Here is a 26638-nt window from a genome sequence, read left to right on the forward strand (position 1 = left end):
AGCCTCATTTCAAGGACAGGAAAAGTTGACAGGCATTGCCAGTGTTGCCCATCAGGGACCTCTGGCAAGAATCTGCATAAGGTTGAATTTGGCACAATCCATTTCTCACCTTAAGTAAACACCCCAATTAATGTATTCATATTTCAGTCCTCTGACTCATGGAAAAATCCTTTTTTCACCAATTTATTTCCAAGTTATTTGAATTAACAGCAACCTTACTTTTCTAGTAAGTTCCTCTATAGATAAGAATTGCTTCAAGGGAAAGAATCCTGATTCCATTTGTAACTTATTTTTTTCTTATCTCTGGTTTTGGAGAAATAAATAGAAAATAAGCAAACTGACATTTATTTATCATCCCATCTCCTCTGAAATAGATTTCCAAGCAAATTAAATGTCAGTTAAGGAAAGTATAGCTGAGAGAAGCTGAGCAACCTGCCCAACACCACCCAGCTAAGAGCAGAGGAGTCAGAACTTGAACTTGACTCTAAGAGCTGTTCTCTCTCCTGTATGTCACCCAACCACTCCACTGCAGTCAAGCTGAAGAATACTAGTGGAACTGATCTTTCCTGCCTGGTTTTTCCATCCAAAGCAGGGCTTCCCACCATGGTTGGGTAGCATGTCAGAGGGTCATCCAGTCCTGCATAGAGACTTGTGAAATTAATTCCATCTATTTCTATATTTAAAACAAATAGGTACCTTTTTGCTCTTGGATGCAGATTATAGAATCAAGCAAGCCTGACTATGGAGTCCTTGCTCTTACAGGAGCTATTCAAGGTAGAGCCTCTTAAAGAGACACCCATTGGGCTGGGTTGCCCTTAGCCCCATCATCACAAAGTGCCTAGTTCTTCCTACACTACATGGACAACCCCAAATCAGCATGAGTTCCCAGCACCATTTTTTGCTTGCAAGCCTTGGTCCTGTACCCTTTTGCTGCCCAGCACTCCTGTTTTTTGACAGAATCCTGTTTACCTTACCTAAAGGATCCCCTGCCTTTTCAGTCTGGATTTCACACTTGGTACTACCTACCTCGTATTAACTTCAGCTTCTTCTTTCAGGTGTGATCTCAGGGCTCTCAGACTATATACTCCTGACTTTCCCAGGTAACCATTTGTCTGCCCGGCCTGAGTCACCTCAGCCCTCCAAAGCCTTTCCCAGAGCCCTCCCAGGTTCCTGACTTTCCTGCTGGATTGCCTGAGCCCAAAACATACACAAACACACACACACACACACACACACATACACACACACACACATGCACACACACACACACACACACACACACACACACAGCTGCCTGAATTGCAAGCACTCATTAGCATTAAATGTCAAGGTTTTGGAATAACCAGCCTTCTTGTTAAAAGTAAATCAGAGATTGCTGCATTAATGCAGTAATGGAAATGTAATGAAGGAATTTATTGTCCGTGAAAGACACTGTCTGCCACACAAACCCCATGGGGTATCTCCAGACAGTAAGTACAGCTCCAGGCCTCTAATTCCTCTGGCCCATAATTATCTCAGGAGTACCATGACCCTGCAGTTCTCCCTATTAAAAGTATATTTCCTTACAAAATGAACTGTGCTTTATTGAATTGCATCATTTTGATCACTGGAAATTGACATATGGGCTAATAAGCCAGGAAGTTGGGTACTTAATTTATGAGGTTTCATCAGATCCTGTCCCAGACCACTCATTGAGGAAGCTAAACAGCCCACGATGAACTGGAAGAAAGTTACTCTGGCAGAGTTGCATTATATATCTCTCATTACAGAGATAATGAACAGAAAACTTTACTGGTGCAGATATTGCTTCCCACCCCTTGCTCCTCCCTCCCATCTCAAAATGATTTTGCTTTATTGCAACCCAAAACCATTTGATGGGCACAGTCTTATTCTGCTCATTAGCACCATTTTTCGTTTAAAATCCATCAACTGCTGAGATGAAAAGGCAATTTGAGTCTTTGCCTTTATCTTTAATATTTAAAACTGTTCACACAGCCTTTTAAAAATCAAATATTGATGCTGCTACCTGTTGTTCTTCAAAGTGGAGCAATTATACTGCAGGCCCTTCACGGCAAGCCTGTCTTTATTAGAAATGAGAATGGAGATGTTAAGGAGGCATTCATTTCTTTCCCTCTTCATGGCCTCCCCCATCTACCCTGGATGGAAAGCTGGGAAGAGTGTTTGGCTCTTATTAAAGCAAAGTGCTGAGGCAGCCTCCCGAAAACACCTAGTGGGCAGGCTGACAAGGGATATGGAGATGGAAGAAGCATCCTCAAAGTAGATTCTGCAGAATGGTGCGGCACCCTTGGAACTGTACAGCCTGCTAGGCTCTCAGCCAGTTTGCCCACAAGAGGCCTACTTACTTCAACCTCTGCAACGTAGATTTCTGAAGAACAGAGGTTCATAATGGTTCCACACTGCCCTCTAGTGACTGTTCCCAGAAGCTATGAGCATCATGCAGTCCTTATCTGCATTCAGCAGTATCTAACCCAGGACGTGCCCTGTGCCAAGGATGAGGGATATTGAGGTGAATAAGATATGCAGCCTGTCCTAAAATTCCTCATAGTCATTGGAGGGGAAAATGTATAGGTGACAGCATCATCACCATGCACGTAAAGTCTCAAAAGATTTTGAGGAGGTCATCTGGAAGGATGAGAAGTGTCTTTCTAAACAGAAGAAAAGGAGACATAGCTCAGGGCCTGACTGTGTAGGGGTTGCTGTGCCACTACAAAGTTGTATGAGCAAGTAGGAGACAATTGTAAGAGTTTAGTTGAGAGTGTATCAACAATTTTAAAGATGCACATTTTCTTTTCATGTTTTAACATCTCTTTGGAATGCCTTCTATAATGATGGTGTTTATCATTTTATAAATATGATGGGACATAAAATCATGGTGCATTTTACAAATCTATGACATCTGAGATTTGACGAAACACAGTAAAATAAGAGCTTAAATTAGGCAGTGGCTGGGAGTGGAAAGGACAGCATAAAGTAAAGGGACAGAACAAGAGGTAGTGTGCAGACAGAGAGAAGGGGACAGATTATAGAGGCTTTGGGGAGGTGGGTTTTTTTTTTTAATTGTTGAATGATTGTATGTCAGATACAAAGACGAGGAGAGTTCCTCTGTGGAGTGTGGGTGAGGGGGGAGGGGTGTGTGTGGCAACAATTGGAAGAAACTAGTAAAAACAGGTTTGACTATGAGTATTTCAGGTTCTTTGACTATAAAAGAGATAGGGAGTTGCATAACAGAAAGGTGCTCTGAGATCACTTCATTACATAGAAATATGCACGGGTTTTCAACGGAGTAGGATGATGGAAGCAGCACAGGGAGGGCATGTGGGAAAGAACTGGATGATACTTCTTTTTGGCCGTCTGGGTTTGAGATGGTCTTCTGCCTATAGGGAACAGGAGCACAGCATTGCACAGCATTTAATTTGCTCTAATTCATCTGGCGAATATGCTTTCCTGAATACGCTTTCCTGATATCAACTGTACAAATCACTTTTGAGCCATTTACTATTTTTGTCATGGATGAAATTGAAAAATACCATTTGCTTCCCCCATCCTGAATACCCAGAGAGCTGATTTTAGGATCCGCAACAAAGAATCTCCACCCCCACGGCACACACACCACACTGCCTTCCTTCGTAGGCATTTGACTATAGTAAGGACCCAAATTGGCTCATGTAACTGTCACTTCGGAGCCATGAAATAGAATAACAGTTGCATAAAACTGAGCCATGTATTTCTGAGATATTGGTTATTGCAGTATTTATCTTCTCATCCCTAAAGTGAGATTCGAGCTGGTGCTGTCAGCTACTTAACCATTTCTTTTGGGCTTTTATTGGTTGTTGGATTTTAGATTTTATTCCTACTAGTCAAAGACTGGGGAAGAGGGAGAAGAGAGTTGACAGGGGTGGTGATGGTGGTGGTAGAGGTGATAGGCATTACAGAGGAGAGTGAGAGCTAAGCTCTCTGTGATACAGAAATGTTGCAAATCAACAGAATCAGCATAGTAGGACAGAGCATGCCAGCAGGAAATTATTTTTTTAAGAAAAGTGTGCTTTTCTAACATAATTTCGCATTATAGTGAAAAAAGTGGGACAGACATGCATTCAAATCCTCCCTCCTTTGCTTGCTGGCTGTGCAACCTTGACAAATCCCTGAACCTCTCAGAGCCCGGTTTTCCTTATCTGTAGCACAGAGAACCTCACAGATTTTGCTAACAAGTAAAGGAGATGATCTGTGTAAAGCACTAGCAGGGAGTCTGTCACACCTTGGTCACAGATACTCTGTGTCACCCCCACCCTCGCTCCTGTCTCAATCACTCCAGGAACACTGACTAGTCACTTTTTCCATTCCCCTTTTCACCTCTTATATTTCCCATCCTCAGCTCTTCGCTATCCTAAGTATCTCTGGACATCCACATCCTACTCATCTCCAAGGCCCATTTCAGATGCCAGCTCCTCTAGGAAACGTCTCTGGCACTCCTGAACAAAAGTCATCTGTCCCTCCTCAAAGTCAATGTAACAGCTCAGTATGCAGTCCACATGGGCTCTTTCACATTTACCACCTCTGACACTCACAGCTCTGTAACCTATTTGCCCTCGCTGAGTTTCAGTTTCTTCATCAAAATTGTGATAATAAAAATATCTGCCTCCTGGGGCAGCAGCCAGGATCAAGTTGCTAATGCAAGCACAGCGGCAGACACACAGACTCAACAGACGGTAGTGATGCTGATGTCGTCGTCATAGTAGATTTAGATGTGACCTCTAGTCAGAAAGTGTAATTTCCTTGGCTGCATGCTTCTAGAAAGGACACATGTTGTTTCTAGAAACCAGTGTCTTTTCACAGTCACCCTTCACTTGTTAGGGGCTACAGTAGTCAATGGCAGCAGTGATGAAACCAATAAAATAAGTGCATCCGGGGTGGAGTCCTCTTTGAATTTCGTTGTGAATTATATTTACTCATCAGCCAAAGACCCTAAGTTTTCCTTCCATGGCACAGGAAATGCTCATTATACTTGCAGAGCCACTGAAAAATGCAAAGCACATGAAAACTGGGCATTGATATGAAATCTCAAATGCACAGTTGTTAAATGACAAGACAAAAAGCTTTGATGAATATAGAATAAATGACCTTCATGTTGGAAGCAGAGGCTGTCTAATCCTGGGAGGAGAAGAAGCAGTGGGATGGCAGCACTTGGGAACTCTTCCATGATCTCTCAACAAATACACCTGTGAGCAAAAGCATTCCCACTTTTATGTAATTTATCTTCTCAGCTTATTTCATGGTTTTCAGATTCAACCAACTTCTTAGGAAGAATATTAAAAGATTTATAATTTAGATAATAGGACATTATATATTCTTAGTAAATAGCACTAGGCCATGCATTACTGGGTTTCAAGGTCAGTAGATTCTAAACACCAACCTAGGCAACTGTCATTTGTAGGCTCTCATGCATGGTTACCCCATAAAATTTACTATATGAATCACAAAAAAAAAAGAAGAGGAGAGGAGAGGAAAAGAGAAAAGAAAATCCTGAACAGGTAGGGAGCTGTGTGCATGGATGGGAAAGAGATACAGGTTACTGATACTATACTCCTAATTTGTTCCTGGGGTGTTTAGTGCTCCTCAGAGTCTAGCATCTCCAGCAGCTGCCCAGTTGGCTCAGTCCCTAATACAGGAGTATGAGAGAGAACAGATTGGGAAAGAAGACTGATTAGGCTACACTGTCCAATGTGGTAGCTGCTAACCATATGTGGCTATTGAGTAGTTGAAATGTGGTGAGTCTGAATTGGTATGTGCTTTGAGTGCAAAATACATACTGAATTTCAAAGACTTATTATGAAAAAGTAATGTAAAACATCTCATTAATACTTTTTGTATAGGTTGCATGTTGAAGTAACCTTTTGGATACATTGGGTTAAATGAAATATGTTGTTAAAGTTAATTTTACTGTCTTACTTTTTTACATTAACTACTATAAAGTTTAAAATTGCAAATGTAGCTTTGCTTTCTATTTCTATGGGCAGCTGCTCTAGACTAGCTCTTGGGCCCACATCATAACCATTGTAACACAGCCAAGATTTAGCATCAGATGTGACTGTCCACAGAGTATCTTATTTCACTTTAAAAAATTATTTTGTTTACTTTTAAAATTCAAACAATACCAAAGGGCACAAGATGAAAAATGAGTCTTGTACCCCCTGCCCCTCCTTTTCCTGATTCCTCTTGGTTTCTCCCCAAGAAGTAAGCATCACCCCAGTTTCTTGTACACTCTGCCAGAGATACCAGGACACATTGCTCCCCAGCGCCCCCACTGCTTCCATCACTCCCTGTTGTCTCATGCCTCACCTATCTCATTTATGTTGCCTGCTGACCACTGTGAGCATTTGAGTATAGCCTAGAGGGCAGCAGCTTGTGATAAACAAGAGTCCATAGGGACAAGAACACGGTGAGAGATAAATGTTAATTAACTTGCGTACAGTGACGTGAGGAATGAGCAGTGGGACTTATTCTCTAATTATCCTCCAAACATTTGCTATTTCTAATTTCTTTGAAAAACTGGCATCAAGGATTCTAACCTGACCAGTGGGACCAGGGACACCCACATGGGGGAATGTTAAGAAAGTGCTCTGCATGCTCTGCTAGTGCCTATGTGCCATTGTGTCCCACCAAGCTCCCCTTAGGAGGCATTTTCCTCTTTGGAGACCAGATAACTGGAGATGGAGAATTATTTGCTTAAAGCCTTGTGAATCAGGGATTGAATTAAATGACATTAAGCTAGAAATAACTTTTCTAAGACAAGTTTTAATATGTTAATTAAAGTGGACTAACCTTGAATTTTCACAGTTTAAGGATAAAAGGTGGCCTGAATATGAGTCAATATATGTTTAGAAAGAGCTTTTATGCTATCATCTTTATAATTATTGAAACAAGTCCTTACAGCATGGAGGATGCGGAAAGGATAAAGAATATGTCAGACTTGGTTAAAGAAGATGGCAATTTCCTGAGTCCCACCTCAGACCTATCTGGTCAGTCTGGGGGTGGAGCTGGGGCGGCATCCAGATATGGTGCTCAGAATTTCATCTTGTACACTTCTTTGTAATAAATAGAAACCAAGCATTGTTCAGGTACTGGGGATACAGCAGGAAACAAGAAAGGTAAATAAAAACATGCCTATATTATTTCCCAACCCCCCCAAAAATATATTTAAATTTATAGGAGTGTACTCAGCCTATGCTTGATTTGAGCTGGCACAGGTAATTAAGGTGTTTTCCCAGCCCACAAAAGGAGCAGAGAAGCAGATATTTCCGTGGGGGCAGTAATCCTGGTCAATCAGCTAATACCACCTTGATTTTGGTTACTCTGTCCAATTGGTCACTCATTAGAGAGTCCAAAAAGTTGGATACAGACAACCAACAATGAGAGGCTTGGCAAGAACTCTGGAGCACTCAAAGGCCTAGCAGGCTAAGATTTAAAGCAGAGTTCTAGTCCAGCTAAGGGAATTGGAGAACTAATCCTGAAACCAAAACTGAACCACAGTGATACAGATGAGGCCTGCTTGCTGAGGGTTAGGAGAAGCACAGTGAAGCAGAAAGAGACAAAATTTGAAATCAGACAGTCTGCATCCAAACTCTGACTCTTTAACTCACTAGCTATGTGACACTCAGCAAGTTGCATAACCCTCTGTGTGTTAGTTACCTCATCCGGAAAATGGGAAGATCACACCTACCTTGCAGATTTCGTGTAAGAATTTTAAATGTTCATAAAGCACGTAAGAAGACACAGAGGCAAATTATTAAATTTAAATTTTATTCATAAGATTAAATGATTAAAATAATATTAAATTAATGAAATCATTGGTTGGCAGCAGTGGATCAATAAACAATTAATATATAGGACTCACACCTGGAAACCTACACACCAGAGCTATAGTGGAAAAACTCATTCCAAACACCTCTCTCTGCTGTCCCCTCCCTGGTCAGATATTGGGCAATGCTGGGGTATCGGTGAAGGGCTTCGGTGCCAACAACTATGTGAGGCAAGAACATGCCCAGCCTAATGCCAGCCACCTGCCCATGGTATCCTTGAGAGAGATGGAGGATAAAGAACATTCTCTTTATGTAGCCTACACCTTTGCAGATCAGGCAACATTTTTCACACAGGTCTCAATTCCTCCTGTCATTACCACCAGCACCAATCATGTTCAATGCATGCTTTGCTGCAGTGGTGCTGCCTAGCATCCCTGAAGAGTTCGAATTGAAAGATACCATCTGTTATTTGAAGAGTCAATATTGCCATACACAGGTTCATTTTTTTATCTTAATAACAATAATAGGATTAGTATAATAACAAGCAGCACATTTGATCATTTCATCTGGCTTTTCAATACTGACTCCAAAATCCTAGTCTCTTCACATAGGAAGAGTAGTGACTCAGATAGATGGGCTAGAGAGATGAGTAAACTTAGCATTCCTAAGGAAGAATCTATCCTCCCTGCAGGGTTAAGAGTGGTGAGTGAGATCTTGAAAGTATTTCAACCCTCCTGTGCAACTTCATCTATGGCAACTCAAAGCCAATCATTCTGGTCCAGTTCCATTTTCTTTTTTAACTACATCTCAGTCACTTCCTGCCTAACTGCTCCAACTCACGAGCTCCAAATATTTCTCTTCTCTTTCTTTCAAAGCTACGTTGCAAAAATACCTGCTCCTAACGCTCCACATCCTTTGTTTCCATCTCCCCTCTTAGCATCTAATCCTCTCCATTTCTACTCAGTGCTCTAAAATCTACATGGCACAAACATCTGGGCAAGCACTGAGAGGAGCTCCATATCCAGATGAATGATATCATGTAAATGGTATGTCCAGATGTCAGGCTGATTTTTTTCTATTTTTCTATGGGCTCTGGTATTTGTGTATCCACAGCCTTAGTGCTCCAGCATTTCTAACTGAGTCAGTATGCTAGTGTAGCCTCTGTGTTAAATAATGTAAAGGATAAACAAAAGAATAAGAGGAAGGGGAGAGGTGCTGTACTGAGCAAGAGACAGAGTTAATTGGTTGATTTCTAGTCTCGAGTCTGCCACTTGTACAATCTTAGATAAGTCTCTCAACCTCCCTGTGTTCCAGTTTCCAGGTTTATTGAGTAAAATGTTGGGCTTGACTATCTCTGAAGTCCTTTTAACTCTAAAATCCACACTACCCTAATTTTGCCAATTTATGTATATGCCACACTGTAGTGAGGCCAATAATTTGACTCCAGTTGTTTCTGCCACATTGTTTATTCTTGCAGTGATGCCTCCAGAGTGGCTACATGAGCAAGCAGCCTACTGGCTTCTTGAATTCAGCATTTACAAATCAGCCCTTTGGCATCTTGAGCTACTCTGCAGGAAACCGACTGAGTGGTGTTCTTAAATCTCTTAGGCTCACTAATTACATTCAAAGAAGACCTATTACACACCTCAGCAGAGCGGTCAGAGACACATGATAGGAAACCTCTGTTGCCAAGAAAGGACACCTAATTTATATGACATGATTGTCGGACCTTCTTCACTAATTCTGTTAGGCACTAAGCCAACATTATGAGCTTGGTCACCCAGTTGCTAAGCCAACACTAGGATAGTCAGGTATGATCCATTTCTCAACAACCAGCAAGTTGTGGACTGGGATTTCACCTGCCACCTGGGGGCCTAGAAATCCCCAAAGATATTCAGGCCAGGCCTGGCAAAACAAATTAAACCCAGTCTGGCATATCTGTGGGGAATCATAGTTGGGCTTTAAGAGTTTGTCCCCAATCCCAAAAGCTACTTATAATCTAAATGATTTCCCAAACACTCTTTCTGCCAACTTCTGACCTATTCTCTTTTAAGAGCTGTAGAATTTGGAATCAAACAGGCCACGGCTGGACTCTGGCTCTGCCAATTTCTAAGTCTGCAGCTTTAGTTAAAATCATGTAACCCCTTTGAGCCTCCATCTCCTCCTCTGTAGAACACGGATAATAATGCCTTCCTCACATGGGCAGTGTAGGGATTAAGTGGAGATACAAGTGCAAGGCCTAGCACACACCACAGTCACTGCTGCTGTCATCGATGTTAGGGTTACAGCCATCAGCCCAATGTATTCACTCAAATTACAGTAAAAGACAATCTGCTAGAGAAGACTGTACCCTAAAGGCAAGAGTGCCAGCACTCCTCTGTTAGGAGAGAGCAGAGCCTCTGCCAGCTTTATATAGAAAAATAAATTTGGACCATTATCAAATTTCTAAAGTTTACAGAGTCAGTGAGAAATGGAGTGCAGCATCTCTATGGTAGCTTTGAAGGTGTTGTCTGAGACAGTGGGAAGACCATGAGTTTTGGGTCATAAAGTCTTCTTTTGAGTGCTGGTGCCCTCGCTTGCTTCTCCTATAACCTTGAGTAGAGTCTTTAGCCTATCTGTACCTAGTTTTCTGATCCATAAATTGACGCAGCATCTAACACATAGTAAGTCCTCAAAAGTTGTGGGTGCCCTCCACCCCGTCTCTCCCAACCAACTGAATGCAAGTAGCCTTGTGCATGTCAGATAGCCATCTCTCTCTTTTACACAGTTGAAATTCTGTTTCCTGTCTGATACTCCATTTGTAGTGTTACATTTCTGTATAAGCTGTGGGGAATTATTTCTGAGTATTTAGAGATTTCAGTCAGACTGCCTTGAGAGAGAATGAAATGGAAATGTCACATAAGCTTTGTAATACACCAAACAAATAACTACTTATTGACTCTTTTGTAATTTCTGAAGGTAAGGTTTACTCAAGCTTAGCTGTCCACAATAAACATCAACCCTACAAGTGTTATCTCCATTAAAAAAAAAAAAAGTCAATGTGTTTATTTTGTGAATTGAGTCTTTCTAAAAAGTTGAGTTTTTTAAAAAAGATACTCCTCCTCTTTTTTTTTTTTTTTCCCAATCTGGTAACAGGAAGTTTGACAACCTGAGGGACTTGTTCCAGAATCACATCTGACACCCCATGCAAACTCAAGGATAAATCTACCTTGTTGTGCATATATCTTTTGATGGAAAAAATAAGTTAAATTGTTTCTTTACAATTGCTCTATAACTCAGACATACATTATTTTTTTAACATCTTTATTGGAGTATAATTGCTTTACAATGGTGTGTTAGTTTCTGCTTTATACAAAGTGAATCAGTTATACATATACATATGTCCCCATATCTCTTCCCTCTGGCATCTTCTTCCCTGCCACCATCCCTATCTCACCCCTCTAGGTGGTCACAAAGCACCGAGCTGATCTCCCTGTGCTATGTGGCTGCTTCCCACTAGCTATCTATCTTACGTTTGGTAGTGTATATATATCCATGACACTCTCTCACTTTGTCCCAGCTTACACTTCTCCCTCCCTGTATCCTCAAGTCCATTCTCTAGTAGGTCTGCATCTTTATTCCCGTCTTGCCCCTAGGTTCTACATGACCATTTTTTTAAATTCCATATATATGTGTTAGCATACAGTATCTATTTTCTCTTTCTGACTTATTTCACTCTGTATGACAGACTCTAGGTCCATCCACCTCACTACAAATAATTCAATTTTGTTTCTTTTTATGGCTGAGTAATTTTCCATTGTATATATGTACCACATCTTCTTTATCCTTTCATCTGTTGTTGGACACTTAGGTTGCTTCCATGTCCTGGCTATTGTAAATAGAGCTGCAATGAACATTTTTGTACATGACTCTTTTTGAATTATGGTTTTCTCAGAGTATATGCCCAGTAGTGGGATTACTGGGTCGTATTGTAGTTCTACTTTTAGTTCTTTAAGGAACATCCATAGGGTTCTCCATAGTGGCTGTATCAATTTACATTCCCAACAGCAGTACAAGAGGGTCCTCTTTTCTCCACACCCTCTCCAGCATTTATTGTTTGTAGATTTTTTGATGATGGCCATTCTGACCGGTGTGAGATGATATCTCATTGTAGTTTTGATTTGCATTTCCCTAATGATTAATGAGGTTGAGCATTCTTTCATGTGTTTGTTGGCAATCCATATATCTTCTTTGGAGAAATGTCTATTTAGATCTTCTGCCCGTTTTTGGATTGAGTTGTTTGTTTTTTTGATATTGAGCTGCATGAGCTGCTTGTAAATTTTGGAGATTAATCCTTTGTCAATTGCTTCATTTGCAAATATTTTCTCCCATTCGGAGGGTTGTCTTTTCATCTTGTTTATGGTTTCCTCTGCTGTGCAAAAGCTTTTAAGTTTCATTTGGTACAATTTGTTTATTTTTGTTTTTATTTCCATTTCTCTAGGAGGTGGGTCAGAAAGGATCTTGCTGGGATTTATGTCATAGAGTGTTCTGCCTATGTTTTCCTCTAAGGGTTTGATAGTGTCTGGCGTTAAATTTAGGTCTTTAATCTATTTTGAGTTTAGTTTTGTGTATGGTGTTAGGGAGTGTTGTAATTTCATTATTTTACATGTACATGTCCAGTTTTCCCAGCACCACTTATTGAAGAGGCTGTCTTCTCTGCACTGTATATTCTTCCCTCCTTTATCAAAGATAAGGTGACCATAAGTGCCTGGGTTTATGTCTGGGCTTTCTATCCTGTTCCATTGATTTACATTTCTGTTTTTGTTCCAGTACCATACTGTCTTGATTACTGTAGCTTTGTAGTGTAGTCTGACATCAGGGACCCTGATTTCTCGAACTCCATTTTTCTATCTCAAGATTGCTTTGACTACTCAGGGTCTTGTGTGTTTCCATAAAAATCGTGAGTTTTTTTTTGTTCTAGTTCTGTGAAAAATGCCGTTGGTAGTTTGATACAGATTACATTGAACTGTAGATTTCTTTGGGTAGTAGAGTAATTTTCACAATGTTGATTCTTCGGATCCAAGAACACGGTATATCTCTCCATCTATTTGTATCATCTTTAATTTTGTTCATCAGTGTCTTATAATTTTCTGCATACAGGTCTTTTGTCTCCTTAGGTAGGTTTATTCCTAGATAATTTATTCTTTTTGTTGCAATGGTAAATAGGAGTGTTTTCTTAATTTCATTTTCAGATTTTTCATCATTAGCATATAGGAATGCAAGAGATTTCTGTGCATTAATTTTGTATCCTGATACTTTACCAAACTCATTGATTAGCTCTAGTAGTTTTCTGGTAGCATCTTTAGGATTCCCTATGTATAGTATCATGTCATCTGCAAACAGTGACAGCTTTATTTCTTCTTTTCCGATTTGGATTCCTTTTATTTCTTTTTCTTCTCTGATGGCTGTGGGTAAAACTTCCAAAACTATGTTGAATAATAGTGGTGAGAGTGGGCAACCTTGTCTTGTTCCTGATCTTAGTGGAAATGGTTTCAGTTTTTCACCATTGAGGACGATGTTGGCTGTGGGTTTGTCATACATGGCCTTTATTACATTGAGGAACCTTCCCTCCATGCCTACTGTCTTGAGGGTTATTATCATAAGTGGGTGTTGAATTTTGTCAAAAACTTTTTCTGCACGTATTGAGATGATCATATGGTTTTTCTCCTTCAATTTGTTAACATGGTGTAGCACATTGATTGATTTGTATATGTTGAAGAATGCTTTGATTCCTGGGATAAATTCCACTTGATCATGGTGTATAATCATTTTAAGATGCTGTTGGATTCTGTTTGCTAGTATTTTGTTGAGGATTTTTGCATCTGTGATATTGGCCTGTAGTTTTCTTTCTTTGTTACATCTTTGTCTGGCTTTGGTATCAGGGTGATGGTGGCCTCATAGATTGAGTTTGGGAGTGTTCCTCCCTCTGCTATATTTGGAAGAGTTTGAGAAAGATAGGTGTTATCTCTTCTCTAAATGTTTAATAGAATTCGCCTGTGAAGCCATCTGGTCCTGGGCTTTTTTTGTTGGAAGATTTTCAATTACAGTTTCAATTTCAGTGCTTGTGATTGGTCTGTTTATATTTTCTATTTCTTCCTGGTTCAGTCTTGGATGGTTGTGCTTTTCTAAGACTGTGTCCATTTCTTCCAAGTTTTCCATTTTATTGGCATATAGTTGCTTGTAGTAATCTCTCATCATCCTTTATATTTCTGCAGTGTCAGTTGTTCCTTCTCCTTTTTCATTTCTAATTCTATTGATTTGAGTCTTCTCCCTTTTTTTCTTGATGAGTCTGGCTAATGGTTTTTCAATTTTGTTTATCTTCTCAAAGAACGGCTTTTAGTTTTATTGATATTTGCTATTCTTTCCTTTATTTATTTTTCATTTATTTCTGCAGTGATCTTTATGATTTCTTTCCTTCTGGTAACTTTGGGTTTTTTCTGTTCTTCATTCTCTAATTGCTTTAGGTGTAAGTTTAGGTTTTTTATTTTAGATGTGTCTTGTTTCTTGAGGAAGGATTGTATTGATATAAACTTCCCTCTTAGAACTGCTTTTGCTGCATCCCATAGGTTTTGGGTCATTGTGTTTTCATTGTCATTTGTTTCTAGGAATTTTCTGATTTCCTCTTTGATTTCTTCACTGATCTCTTGTTTATTAAGTAGTGTGTTCTTTATCCTCCATGTGTTTGTATTTTTTACATATATTTTCCTGTAATTGATATCTAGTCTCAAAGTGTTGTGGTCAGAAAAAATACTTGATACAATTTCAATTTTCTTAATTTTAGCTTTTGTCACATGCTTGAGGCAAGCATCCCATGAATGAGGGAGCCAGGGCTTGATCCCACATGTCTCTGACTCTAAAGCCTGTACTTTTAACCACTGGGAATTATTTGATTGCACAACCGATTACCTAACAATGCTTTCTTCAAATATGAGTTGATAGCCTAGTAACCCCCCAGAGTGCTTGGGATTACTTATATTAGTCAGGGTTCTCCAGAGACACAGAATTAATACAATGAGTATATACATGTAGAAAGAGATTTATTTAAGGAATTGGCTCATTTGATTATGGAGGCTGCACATCCGTAATCTGTAGGATGTGCTGGCAGGCTGAAGATCCAAGAAACAGTTGATACTGTAGTTCAGGTCCTAAGGTCAATTACTGCAGAATTACTTCTTGCTCTGGAGAGGCCATTCTTTTTGTTCTATTCAGATTTACAACTGACTGAATGAGGCCCACCCATATTATGTGGGGAACTCTGCTTTATTCAAAGCCCACTGAATTAAACGTTTATCTCATTCAAAACTACCCTCACAGAAATATCCAAAATAATGTTTGGTCAATTATCCAGGCACCATGGCTGAGACAAGTTAACACATAAAATTAACCATCAAATTTACCTTCAAATACCATTTGATTTCTTTACTACATCTTGTTCAAACAGCTCCTAACCAGTTGTGTTGACACCACACATAACAAGTTGATATATGTAATTATATAGTATATATATATTTTTTTTCTATATTATATAATTTAAAAAGTCAGTAATATTAAAATTGTTCTCCAAATGTCAATCTTATGGAAGGAGAACCAGTTTGTAATAATGCATATCTGTTATAGGATAAATCCAAGGAGAAACAGGCCAAGACACAGATTAATCAAACTATCAAAAATTAAATACAAAGAAAAAATATTAAAAGCAACAAGGGAAAAACAACAAATAGCACAAAAAGGAATCACCATAAGGTTAACAGCTGATCTTTCAGCAGAAACTCTGCAAGCCAGAAGGGAGTGGCAGGACATATTTAAAGTGATGAAAGGGAAAAACCTACAACAAAGATTACTCTACCCAGCAAGGATCTCATTCAGATTTGATGGAGAAATTAAAAGCTTTACAGACAAGCAAAAGCTTAGAGAATTCAGCATCACCAAACCAGCTTTACAACAAATGCTAAAGGAACTTCTCTAGGCAAGAAACACAAGAGAAGGAAAAGACCTACAATAACAAACCCAAAACAATTAAGAAAATGGTAATAGGAACATACATATTGATAATTCACTTTAATGTAAATGGATTAAATGCTCCAACCAAAAGACATAGACTGGCTGAATGGATAGAAAAACCAGACCCATATATATGCTGCCTACAAGAGACCCACTTCAGACCTAGGGACACATACAGACTGAAAGTAAGGGGATAGAAAAAGATATTCCATGGAAATGGAAATCAAGAGATAGCTGGAGTAGCAATTCTCATACCATACAAAATAGACTTTAAAACAAAGACTGTTACAAGAGACAAAGAAGGACACTACATAATGATCAAGGGATCAGTCCAAGAAGAAAATATAATAATTATAAACATTTATGCACCCAAAATAGGAGCACCTCAATACATAAGGCAAAAGCTAACAGCCATAAAAGGGGAAATCTACAGTAACAAAATCATAGTAGGGGACTTTAAAACCCCACATTCACCAGTTGACAGATCATCCAAAATGAAAATAAATAAGGAAACACAAGGTTTTTGGTTGTTTGTTTTTGTTTTTGTTTTGTTTTGTTTTGTTTGCACTATGCAGGCCTCTCACTCTTGTGGCCTCTCCCATTGTGGAGCACAGGATCTGGATGCGCAGGCTCAGCAGCCATGGCTCATGGGCCCAGCTACTCTGCGGCATGTGGGATATTCCCGGACCAGGGCACAAACTCGTGTCCCCTGAATCGGCAGGCAGACTCTCAACCACTGCGCCATCAGGGAAACCCCAGGAAACACAATCTTTAAATGATACATTAAACAAGGTGCCGGGGACCAGCCCCAGCTGAACAGGTTTCACCCAAAGGGGAGACGGAGTCGGCGTGGACAGAGCACAAGACACCTCAAAGGATGCAAGGCTCTGACAAATTTATTCTCCTGATTTCAAAGTATTTATACTATAAAGTAATCTCATTTTCAAATTCAACATCCTCATTCCCACGCCAAAAACTCCCCCATATAGGCCACAAAACAAAGATAATTTACATCAGCAAATTGATTAAAACAGGTTAGGTAATTTTCCCATCGCCCAGAGTCTCTCAAAACAGGTTAGGTAATTTTCCCATCGCCCAGAGTCTCTTTCATCTCCTGTGGTTAGGTCCATGTTGGTCACATCTACGTCAGGAACTCTGTTTACGGTTTCTTCATTCTTCTCAAAAGATTAAGGTGTTCTTGTACCTGCACATTCTGCTCAATCAAGCTATAAACTTAAGCAAATAATTCTATTAACAATTAAAAGCAAAAATATAACATTTCATCCACAGATTTTCTAACCCTATCATTATAATCCAAACAATGTACATTATTTTTTATACTTCTAGAAGGCCATGGGAACGGACATTGTACCATAAACTCATTGATTAAACCCACTGTTGCATAAAACCTTGCCACCATACCCAGGTATTTCCCAGCATGTTTATAACTCCACTGGGAGGCCATAACTCTTGCAATTCTTCTTTTAAAATCAAAAGCTACTGCAGAAATATTCCCACCATTGTATTTCCCCAACAAATATAATCATTAAAGGAGCCAAAGTAGCTATAATCCTTCTCTTGGTTTTTACCCTAAATTGGGGTCTTTCCTAAACCCCTGCATTAAAACTATACATTTTTCCCAACACCAATAACAATCCTACAAAAATCACCTTAGGCAAAGGCAGGGGAAAACAAGGGGAATCACACAGAGCAAAGCTTTGCTTCCACACAGAGGAAAGCTGTGGTCCACGGAGAAAATGGGAAACAAAGCCCTGCTGCGGCGGAAGAGCAGTTGCCATTGGCCAGGTCTCTTATCTGCCACCTGGGTTCCCATCTAAGCTGGGCGTGGGAAGCGAAGCAGCCATGGGGACAAGTTGGGGGGGTGAGGGTCTGTGCCCCACCTCTGTTGGCCCCCAAGTTCTCTCCTGATGGCCCCTCTGCGACTGTGCCTGTCTTAGGTTGTTCCTTCCCTGAGGAATCTTACCCGTCTCTGGCTAACCAGCCATCCTCCGGGGCCAAGCAGGGAGATGTGAGGTGTGCGAGTGAGCGAGGTGCAGTGCCCCCAGAGAAGGTCAGTTCTCTGTCGCCTTGGTAGCCCATGCCCCCGTGGCCTCCACGCCCAGCACCTGCCCTGGGATTCCCTCGCCAACTGGCGGGGCCCCGGCTCTGATCACATGTCTTCGGGAACCCAGGTTTCTCCTCCAGAGAGGGCCCAGCTTACAGCACTGGGCAAGAGAGACCAATTACACGGCACCAGCCACCAGGAGGGAGCTGCTCTTCATGGAACAACAGGGTAGGGGGAGTATAGAAAACCCTGTGTTCAGGAAGCTTTGCAAACGAGAGCTTTGCTTTTCCATTTTTATGTCCAACAGCATCAGCTTTGCAGAGGAGAACTTTGCCTCTCCATATTTATACCTGACAGCACCAGCTTTGCTGACACTAAGGGTCTCGTCCGTGCTGAGACTCAAAGGCACTTCCTATGTGGCTCCCGACAACAAGGTGGACTTAATTGATATTTATAGGACATTCCATCCAAAAACAACAGAATATGCTTTCTTCTCAAGTGCTCATGGAACATCCTGCAGGACAGATCATGTCTTGGGTCACAAATCAAGTCTTGGTAAAATTTTAAAAAATGAAACTGTATCAAGTGTCTTTTCTGACCACAACACTTTGAGACTAGATATCAATTACAGGAAAACATCTGCAAAAAATAAAAATACATAGAGGCTAAAAAATACACTACTTAATAACCAAGAGATCAGTGAAGAAATCAAAGAGGAAATCAGAAAATACCTAGAAACAAATGACAATTGAAAACACAATGACCTAAAACTTATGAGATGCAGCAAAAGCAGTTGTAAGTGGGAAGTTTATAGCAATACAATCCTTCCTCAAGAAACAAGAAAAATCTAAAATAAAACACCTAACCTTACACCTAAAGCAATTAGAAAACAAAGAAGAGCAAAACCCCAAATTTAGCAGAAGGAAAGAAATCATAAAGATTAGATCAAAAATAAATGAAAAAGAAAATAACAAAGCTCAATAAAACTAAAATCTGGTTCTTTGAGAAGATAAACAAAATTGATAAACCATTAGCCAGACTCATCAAGAAAAAAAAAGAGAGAAGACACAAATCAATAGAATTAGAAATGAAAAAGGAGAAGTAACAACTGACACTGCAGAAATACAAAGAATCATGAGAGTCTACTACAAGCAGCTATATGCCAATAAAATGGACAACCTGGAAGAAATAGACAAATTCTTAGAAAAGCACAACATTCCAAGACTGAACCAGGAAGAAATAGAAAATATAAACAGACCAATCCAAGCACTGAAATTGGAACTGTGATTAAAAATCTTCCAACACACAAAAGTCTAGGACCAGATGGTTTCACAGGCGAATTCTATCAAACATTTAGAGAAGAGCTAACACCTATCCTTCGCAAACTCTTCCAAAATATAGCAGAGGGAGGAACAGTCTCAAACTCATACTATGAGCCCACCATCACCCTGATACCAAAGCCAGACAAAGATGTAACAAAGAAAGAAAACTACAGGCCAATATCACTGATGAACAGAGATGCAAAAATCGTCAACAAAATACTAACAAACAGAATCCAACAGCACACCGAAAGGATCATACACCATGATCAAGTGGGGTTTATCCCAGGAATGCAAGAATACTTCAATATATGCAAATCAATCAATGTGATAACCATAAAAACAAATTGAAGGATAAAGACTATATGATCATCTCAATAGATGAAGAAAAAGCTTTTGACAAAATTCAACACCAAATTATGATAAAAACCCTCCAGATAGTAGGCATCGAGGGAACTTACCTCAACATAATAAAGGCCATATATGACAAACCCACAGCCAACATCGTCCTCCATGGCGAAAAACTGAAACCATTTCCACTAAGATAAGGAACAAGACAAGGTTGCCCACTCTCACCACTATTATTCACAATAGTTTGGAAGTTTTAGCCACAGCAAGCAGAGAAGAATAAGAAATAAAAGAATCCAAATCAGAAAAGAATAATTAAAACTGTCACTGTTTGCAAATGACATGATACTCTACATAGAGAATCCTAAAGATAGTACCAGAAAACTACTAGAGCTAATCAATGAATTTGGTAAAATAGCAGGATACAAAATTAATGCATAGAAATCTCTTGCATTTGTATACACTAATGATGAAAAATCTGAAAGAGAAATTAAGGAAACACTCACATTTACCATTCCAACAGAAAGAATAAAATACCTAGGAATAAACCTACCTAAGGAGACAAAAGACCTGTATGCAGAAAATTATAAGACACTGATGAATGAAATTAAAGATGATACAAACTGATGGAGAGATATACTGTGTTCTTGGATTGGAAGAATCAACATTTTCAAAATGACTCTACTATCGAAAGCAATCTACAAATTCAATGCAATCCTTATCTATATACCACTGGCATTTTTCACAGAACTAGAACAAAAATCTCACAATTTGTATGGAAACACGAAAGACCCCAAATAGCCAAAGAAATCTTGAGAAAGAAAAATGGAGCCAGAGGAAACAGGCTCCCTGACCTCAGACTATATTACAAAGCTACAGTAATCAAGACAGTATGGTACTTGCACAAAAACAGGAATATAGATCAATGGAACAGGATAGAAAGCCCAGACATAAATCCATGCACATATGGTCCCCTTATTTTTGATAAAGGAGGCAAGAATATACAGTTGAGAAAAGACAGCCTCTTCAATAAGTGGTGCTAGGAAATCTGGACAGCTACATGTAAAAGAATGAAATTAGAACATTCCCTAACACCATACACAAAAATAAACTCAAAATGGATTAAAGACCTGAATGTAATACCAGACACTATCAAACTCTTAGAGGAAAGTATAGGCAGAACTCTCTATGACATAAATCACAGCAATGTCCTTTTTGACCCACCTCCTAGAGAAATGGAAATAAAAACAAAAATAAACAAATGGGACCTAATGAAAATTAAAAGCTTTTGCACAGCAAAGGAAATCATAAACAAGATGAAAAGACAACCCTCCGAATGGGAGAAAATATTTGCAAATGAAGCAATGGACAAAGGATTAATCTCCAAATTTACAAGCAGTTCATAAAACTCAATATCAAACAAACAAACAACCCAATCGAAAAATGGGCAGCAGACCTAAACAGACATTTCTCTAAAGAAGATATATAGATTGCCAACAAACACATGGAAGATTGCTCAACATCACTAATCATTTGAGAAATGCAAATGAAAACTACAATGAGATATCACCTCTCACCTGTCAGAATGGCCATCATCAAAAAATCTACAAACAATAATTGCTTCAGAGGGTGTGGAGAAGAGGGAACCTTTTTGCACTGTTGGTGGGAATGTAAATTGATGCAGCCACTCTGGAGAACAGTATGATGGTTCCTTAAAAAACTAAAAATAAAACTACCTTATGACCCAGCAATCCCACTACTGGGCATATACCCTGAGAAAACCATAATTCAAAAAGAGTCATGTAGCAAAATGTTCTTTGCAGCTCTATTTACAATAGCCAGGACATGGAAACAACCTAAGTGTCCATCGACAGATGAATGGATAAAGAAAATGTGTCACATATATACAATGGAATATTACTTAGCCATAAAAAGAAATGAAATTGAGTTATTTTTAGTGAGGTGGATGGACCCAGAATCTGTCATACAGAGAGAAGTAAGTCAGAAAGAGAAAAACAAATACTGTATCCTAACACATATATATGGAATCTTAAAAAGAAAAAAAAAATAGTTATGAAGAACCTAGAGGCAGGAAGGAATAAATAGAGAATTGACATGAAGACACAGGGAGGGTGATGGGTAAGCTGGGACAAAGTGAGAGAGTGGCATGGACTTATATATACTACCAAATGTAAAATAGATAGCTAATGGGAAACAACTGCATAGCACAGGGAGATCAGCTCGGTAGTGCTTTGTGACCACCAAGAGGGATGGGATAGGGAGGGTGGGAGGGAGAAGCAAGAGGGAGGAAATTTGAGGATATATGTATATGTATAGCTGATTCACTTTGTTATTAAACAGAAACTGACACACCATTGTAAAACAATTATACTCCAATAAAGATGTTAAAATAAATGAAAACCAGTGAACAAAATTATTTTCCGTGGGAAAAAAAAATCATTAGACTTGGAATCAGGAGACCTGGGTTTGCCACCACTGCTAGCTGTATGATTCTAGACAAGTCACTGAGCATTCACAGACCACTCTTACTTCTCCCACTTACATGGGCATCGTATCTCTCATCTCATTTTGTAGTGAATTAAAATAAAACAAAAAGGACAAGTGTGAGGCAGCCATAGGCAACCTGGATATCCCCTGCAGCTTCATCGTCTCCATTCAGTTCTGTTTCCTGGTCTACATAATACAACTTTTTCCAACATGCTGCACACCAAAGTAGTTCATTGGAAACACTGTAATTAGCATTACAGGTAAAATGACGCTGCTGCAGTGTTAATTACTTCAGTGCAGGTGTACCATCAGATATCATACATAATACTGTCAAGCCTTTTTTAAAAAAAATTAAAATGCAACAAACCATACCCTGGTTACACAGCTTTTTTTGATTAATATAAATTAATGTTATTTCAATGTCTGGGGGAAGGGTGGGGGAATAGGTGTATTGCCTCTAATTGTGAGAACACATACGCAAATGGTAGAATTTCATATGGATTCCCCATAACTTCCTTCTCCCACTCTGTTGTCTTCATAATGGAGATTGTAAGCTCCATGAGGGCAGGGACCATGCCTGGTTTTACTCACCACACTATCCTCAGCTCCTAGCACACAGTCAGATGAATGAATGAAGATAGAGCCATGGAAGTAGAAGGAGTATGGAAGTATGGAGTGGAAGAACTAGAAAGCACTGGTTTATTCCTGATTACCCTGGTTTCATGTTTGCTTCATGGCCTTCAAAATGATCTTGGATGCTTCCCACAACTGGAGCTTTAAAATCCAAAATGAGAGACAAGTGAATCATCACAATGCAGAAGTCGGTACAAGTTCTTCATTGTGACTTTTAGAAAGCAACACTATATTCCACTGGGCTATGGGAAGTGGGTAAGATCAACACAGGTCCTGCAAGGTCAGCTAGGCACCCATTTTCAAAAGTAAATGAAGGAAAAGAATGAAAATGTTTGACCATTAAATGTATTAATTCTCACAACAAACTCATGAGGGAATTTTTTCCAATTTTTACGTGTGTAAAGTACACATCTTAACCATTTTTACTTAAACAGTTCAGCAGTATTAAGTACAACCACCGTCCAGCTCCAGAATTTTTTTCATCTTGCAAAACTGTAACTCTATGCCCATTAAACAATAACTCCCATTCCTCTCTGCACCCCACCGCTGGCAGCTACCATTCTACTTTCTATCTTTATGATTTTGACTACTCTAGGACTTCATGTAAGTGGAATCAATAAGTAATTACTGATAAGGAGGGATTTATCTCTATCATTCTCATATTCATTCTCTATAAGCCTTATAGTTTTTTATTCCTCATTTTCATAGGGGAAATTGTCTTATCTCTATTTTACAGTTAAGAAAACTGAGGCTTCAGGTAATTAACTGAACTACTCAAGGTCACCAAGAGGCAGACTGGGAATCTTTTGACTCAAGAGTCCTTTATTCTTCTCTCTACTGTGTGCCATTGTGTTAATTACTGGGGAAATGCAGACAAGCATAGGACATGATCCCTGCCTTGCTTCAATGGGCAACAATTTTCTTAGGAACATTAGACAGACACATTGAGAGGATTTTTAGAAGTACGGGGAAGCCTGATATACTTGCTCATTGGAACAGAGCACATATCCTATAAGAATTTGAAGCAGCTCCTGTTATGCAGCCTTGCATACTATAGGGGCCCATGGATGTTGCTTGTTGAATTAATGCAATTTGAAGAGAATTTGAGATCCAGCCCTGCTCTGTGGGATCTACACTCCACAGCAAATGGATTTTGCATTAGATAATAAGCACTGTAATAATGTATACACAGTCTGAACCAGAGTTTGCCTAATGAAATATCTGCACTAGTAAAAATGTTTATCCATAATGATGTTCATTGCAGTATTTTTTTTAATTGAGTGAAAGATTCTTTAAATTGTGTAGTGCTTTACAATTTTCAAAAGTTTCACAAAGATGATTTAATATAATCCCATGTTAACCCTTTTTTTCTACTACGCCTAAATTGCTCCTCCCTCCTTCCCACTCCCCACTGGTAACCACTAGTTTGCTCTCTATATCTCATTGCAATATTTTTTAACAATAGTGAAAAAGTGAAAGGGCTATAAAGATTCAATAATAAGTCATATATGTTTACAGTGGAATATTATGAAGCTATTTCAAAGTGATATTGCAAAAGAACAGTTAATAACCTAGAAATATTCATGTGACTAAAAATAATATATATGTACTATATATATATTAATGTATAAATATGTAACAAATATATTAAATATATTATATGTGTGTTGTGTATAATATATTAAATATATAAATTTATATATATTAAATTATTATATATAAAATCATATACCCTTGTATGTGAAAAGCATTTATTATCACACATATAAAATGATCCCATTAAAATATAGATATATACGGTTATGAGTGTGAAAAGTTATACACCAAAATATTAGTGGTGATTATTGGTTTACTGTAGAATTTTGGCTAATTTTTATTTCATTGAGCTGTTCTCTGTCTTCCTACCCATGTATAATACCTGTATATTATCTTAATAATTAGAAAAAATAAATTTTGCTTAAAGATGAATGCAGTGTCAAACACAAATCTATCTCTATCATTTTACTGCAAAGAAAGTCATAAATTGGGACAAGAAAAGAAAACAAACTCTCATTATGTCATACTGACTGAATATACATTTATTTGAGACTGGAGAACAGACATAGAGTCTTTGATAGGGATCATTTGGTTGCAAGGAATAGATAATTTAAGAAAAAAATAAATCCCTTTGTAAGATGTAAAGTATCAGAGAAAGTACAGCCCAGGCCTCATGAAGGAACTGGAACAAAGAGATACAAAGGGTTTCTGAAGGTGAAGTTGATATTCTCTCTAATTCTATCTCTGCATGGTTTCCTCTGTCACTCTTGGCATATCTGCTGCTTTCTTCTCTTATTCTGTTATGACTTTCCAGCTGATTAGCAGACTGACTGTCTGAGCCCCAAGTGACTTTCTAGTTCAGCTACTCAACAAAGACTGTCCAGAGCTTCTGTTGATAGTTCCAGAGTCACATGACAGAGAAGATGATTGACTTAGTGTATATCAGTTAGTTTTTGCTCTATAACAAACTATCTCAAAGCTTAGGGACTGAAAACAACCAAATTTTTAGCTCCCCAGTATATGGGAAGCTATGGTCTGTGGGAAATTCTTCTGGCCCAGGCCAGACTAAGACAGTCAACTGGTGGATCAGTCGTGGAATGGCCAGCCTAGGATGGCTTCTCCTGGGATAGTTCTCCTCACTCTGGATCATCCTCCAGCAGGCTAGCCCAGGCTTGTTTGCATGGTGGTCTCGAGTTTCCAAAAAGGAGTAAGGACACGTGCAAGTCCTCTAGAGGCCTACTCTCAGAATAAGCATGTTGTATCCACTACGTGCTATTGGCCAAAGCAAGTGACAAGGCCAGTAAAGATTCAAGGGGTGGAGAAACAGATGGCCCTATCTTGATGGGAACAGCTACAAGGTCACATTGTAAGTAGTGTAGTTACAAGGAGTGGAAGAATTCTAGCCATTTTTGCAATCTGCACATAATCTGCCAGCAACTCAGGCTGACACAGCCTCCATCTTGTAGCTATACCACATTTACAACTTTCCACATTGCCCCTTGATTGATGAAGCAGGGGAAGAAAGAGACTGGAGAATCTTACATAAGCTTTTCACTGTTTCATTGGTCATGTCCCCTCACAGACCATGGCCAACAGCAGCACATGGGCTCCACCTTATAGCAAGATGGTGCTATAGTGAGTCAGTGGAGTATTTTGGTATTTGAACATTACCTGAGCTCTGCCTCCTGTCAGATCAGCACTGCATTTGATTCTCATAGGAGTGCAAACCCTACTGTGAACTGCACATGTGAGGGATCTAGCTTGTGTACTCCTTATGAGAATCTAATGCCTGATGATCTGAGGTAGAACTGAGGCAGTGATGCTAGCTCTGGGGAGTGGTTGCAAATACAGATTGTCATTAGTAGAGGTTTGATTGAACAGGAACCATAATAAATCAATTGCTTGGAGACTCATATCAAAACCCTATCTGTGAGTGGTAAGTGAAAACAAACTCAGGACTCCCACTGATTCTGCATTATGGTTAGTTGTATAATTATTTCATTATATATTACAATGTAATAATAATAAAAATAAACTGCATGATAAATGTAATGCACTTGAATCATCCTGAAACATTCACCCCCCAGTCCGCGGGAAAAATTGTCTTCCACGAAACCTGTCCCTGGTGCCAAAATTTTGGGGACCACTGCCTTAAAGGATCCGTAGGGCTGGGCCCAAAGGAGTCAGAGTAAGCAGGTAGAAAATCCAAGTAGCTCAGCAACCCATAGCCCAGAAGCATTCCATCCAGACCCATTCAAAGTCTCCCTTAAGTTTTCAATCTGCTCCTAGAGCTAAGTCAACACAGAAGACTAAGACAATAGACTCACAGGTAGGAATCAGTGTTCTAGAATCAAATGTTGAGAAGTGCTATG

General features: G+C 39.2%; 1 protein-coding gene across 7 annotated transcripts in view; it reads left to right on the top strand.

The window, feature by feature from the left end:
- Positions 1–26638, top strand: part of CA10 (carbonic anhydrase 10) — a 638759-nt gene that overhangs the window by 500047 nt on the left and 112074 nt on the right. The gene's annotated exons all lie outside the window — the stretch shown is intronic.

This window comes from Globicephala melas, chromosome 20 (assembly GCF_963455315.2).
Source record: "Globicephala melas chromosome 20, mGloMel1.2, whole genome shotgun sequence".
Classification (NCBI taxonomy): Eukaryota; Metazoa; Chordata; class Mammalia; order Artiodactyla; family Delphinidae; genus Globicephala; species Globicephala melas.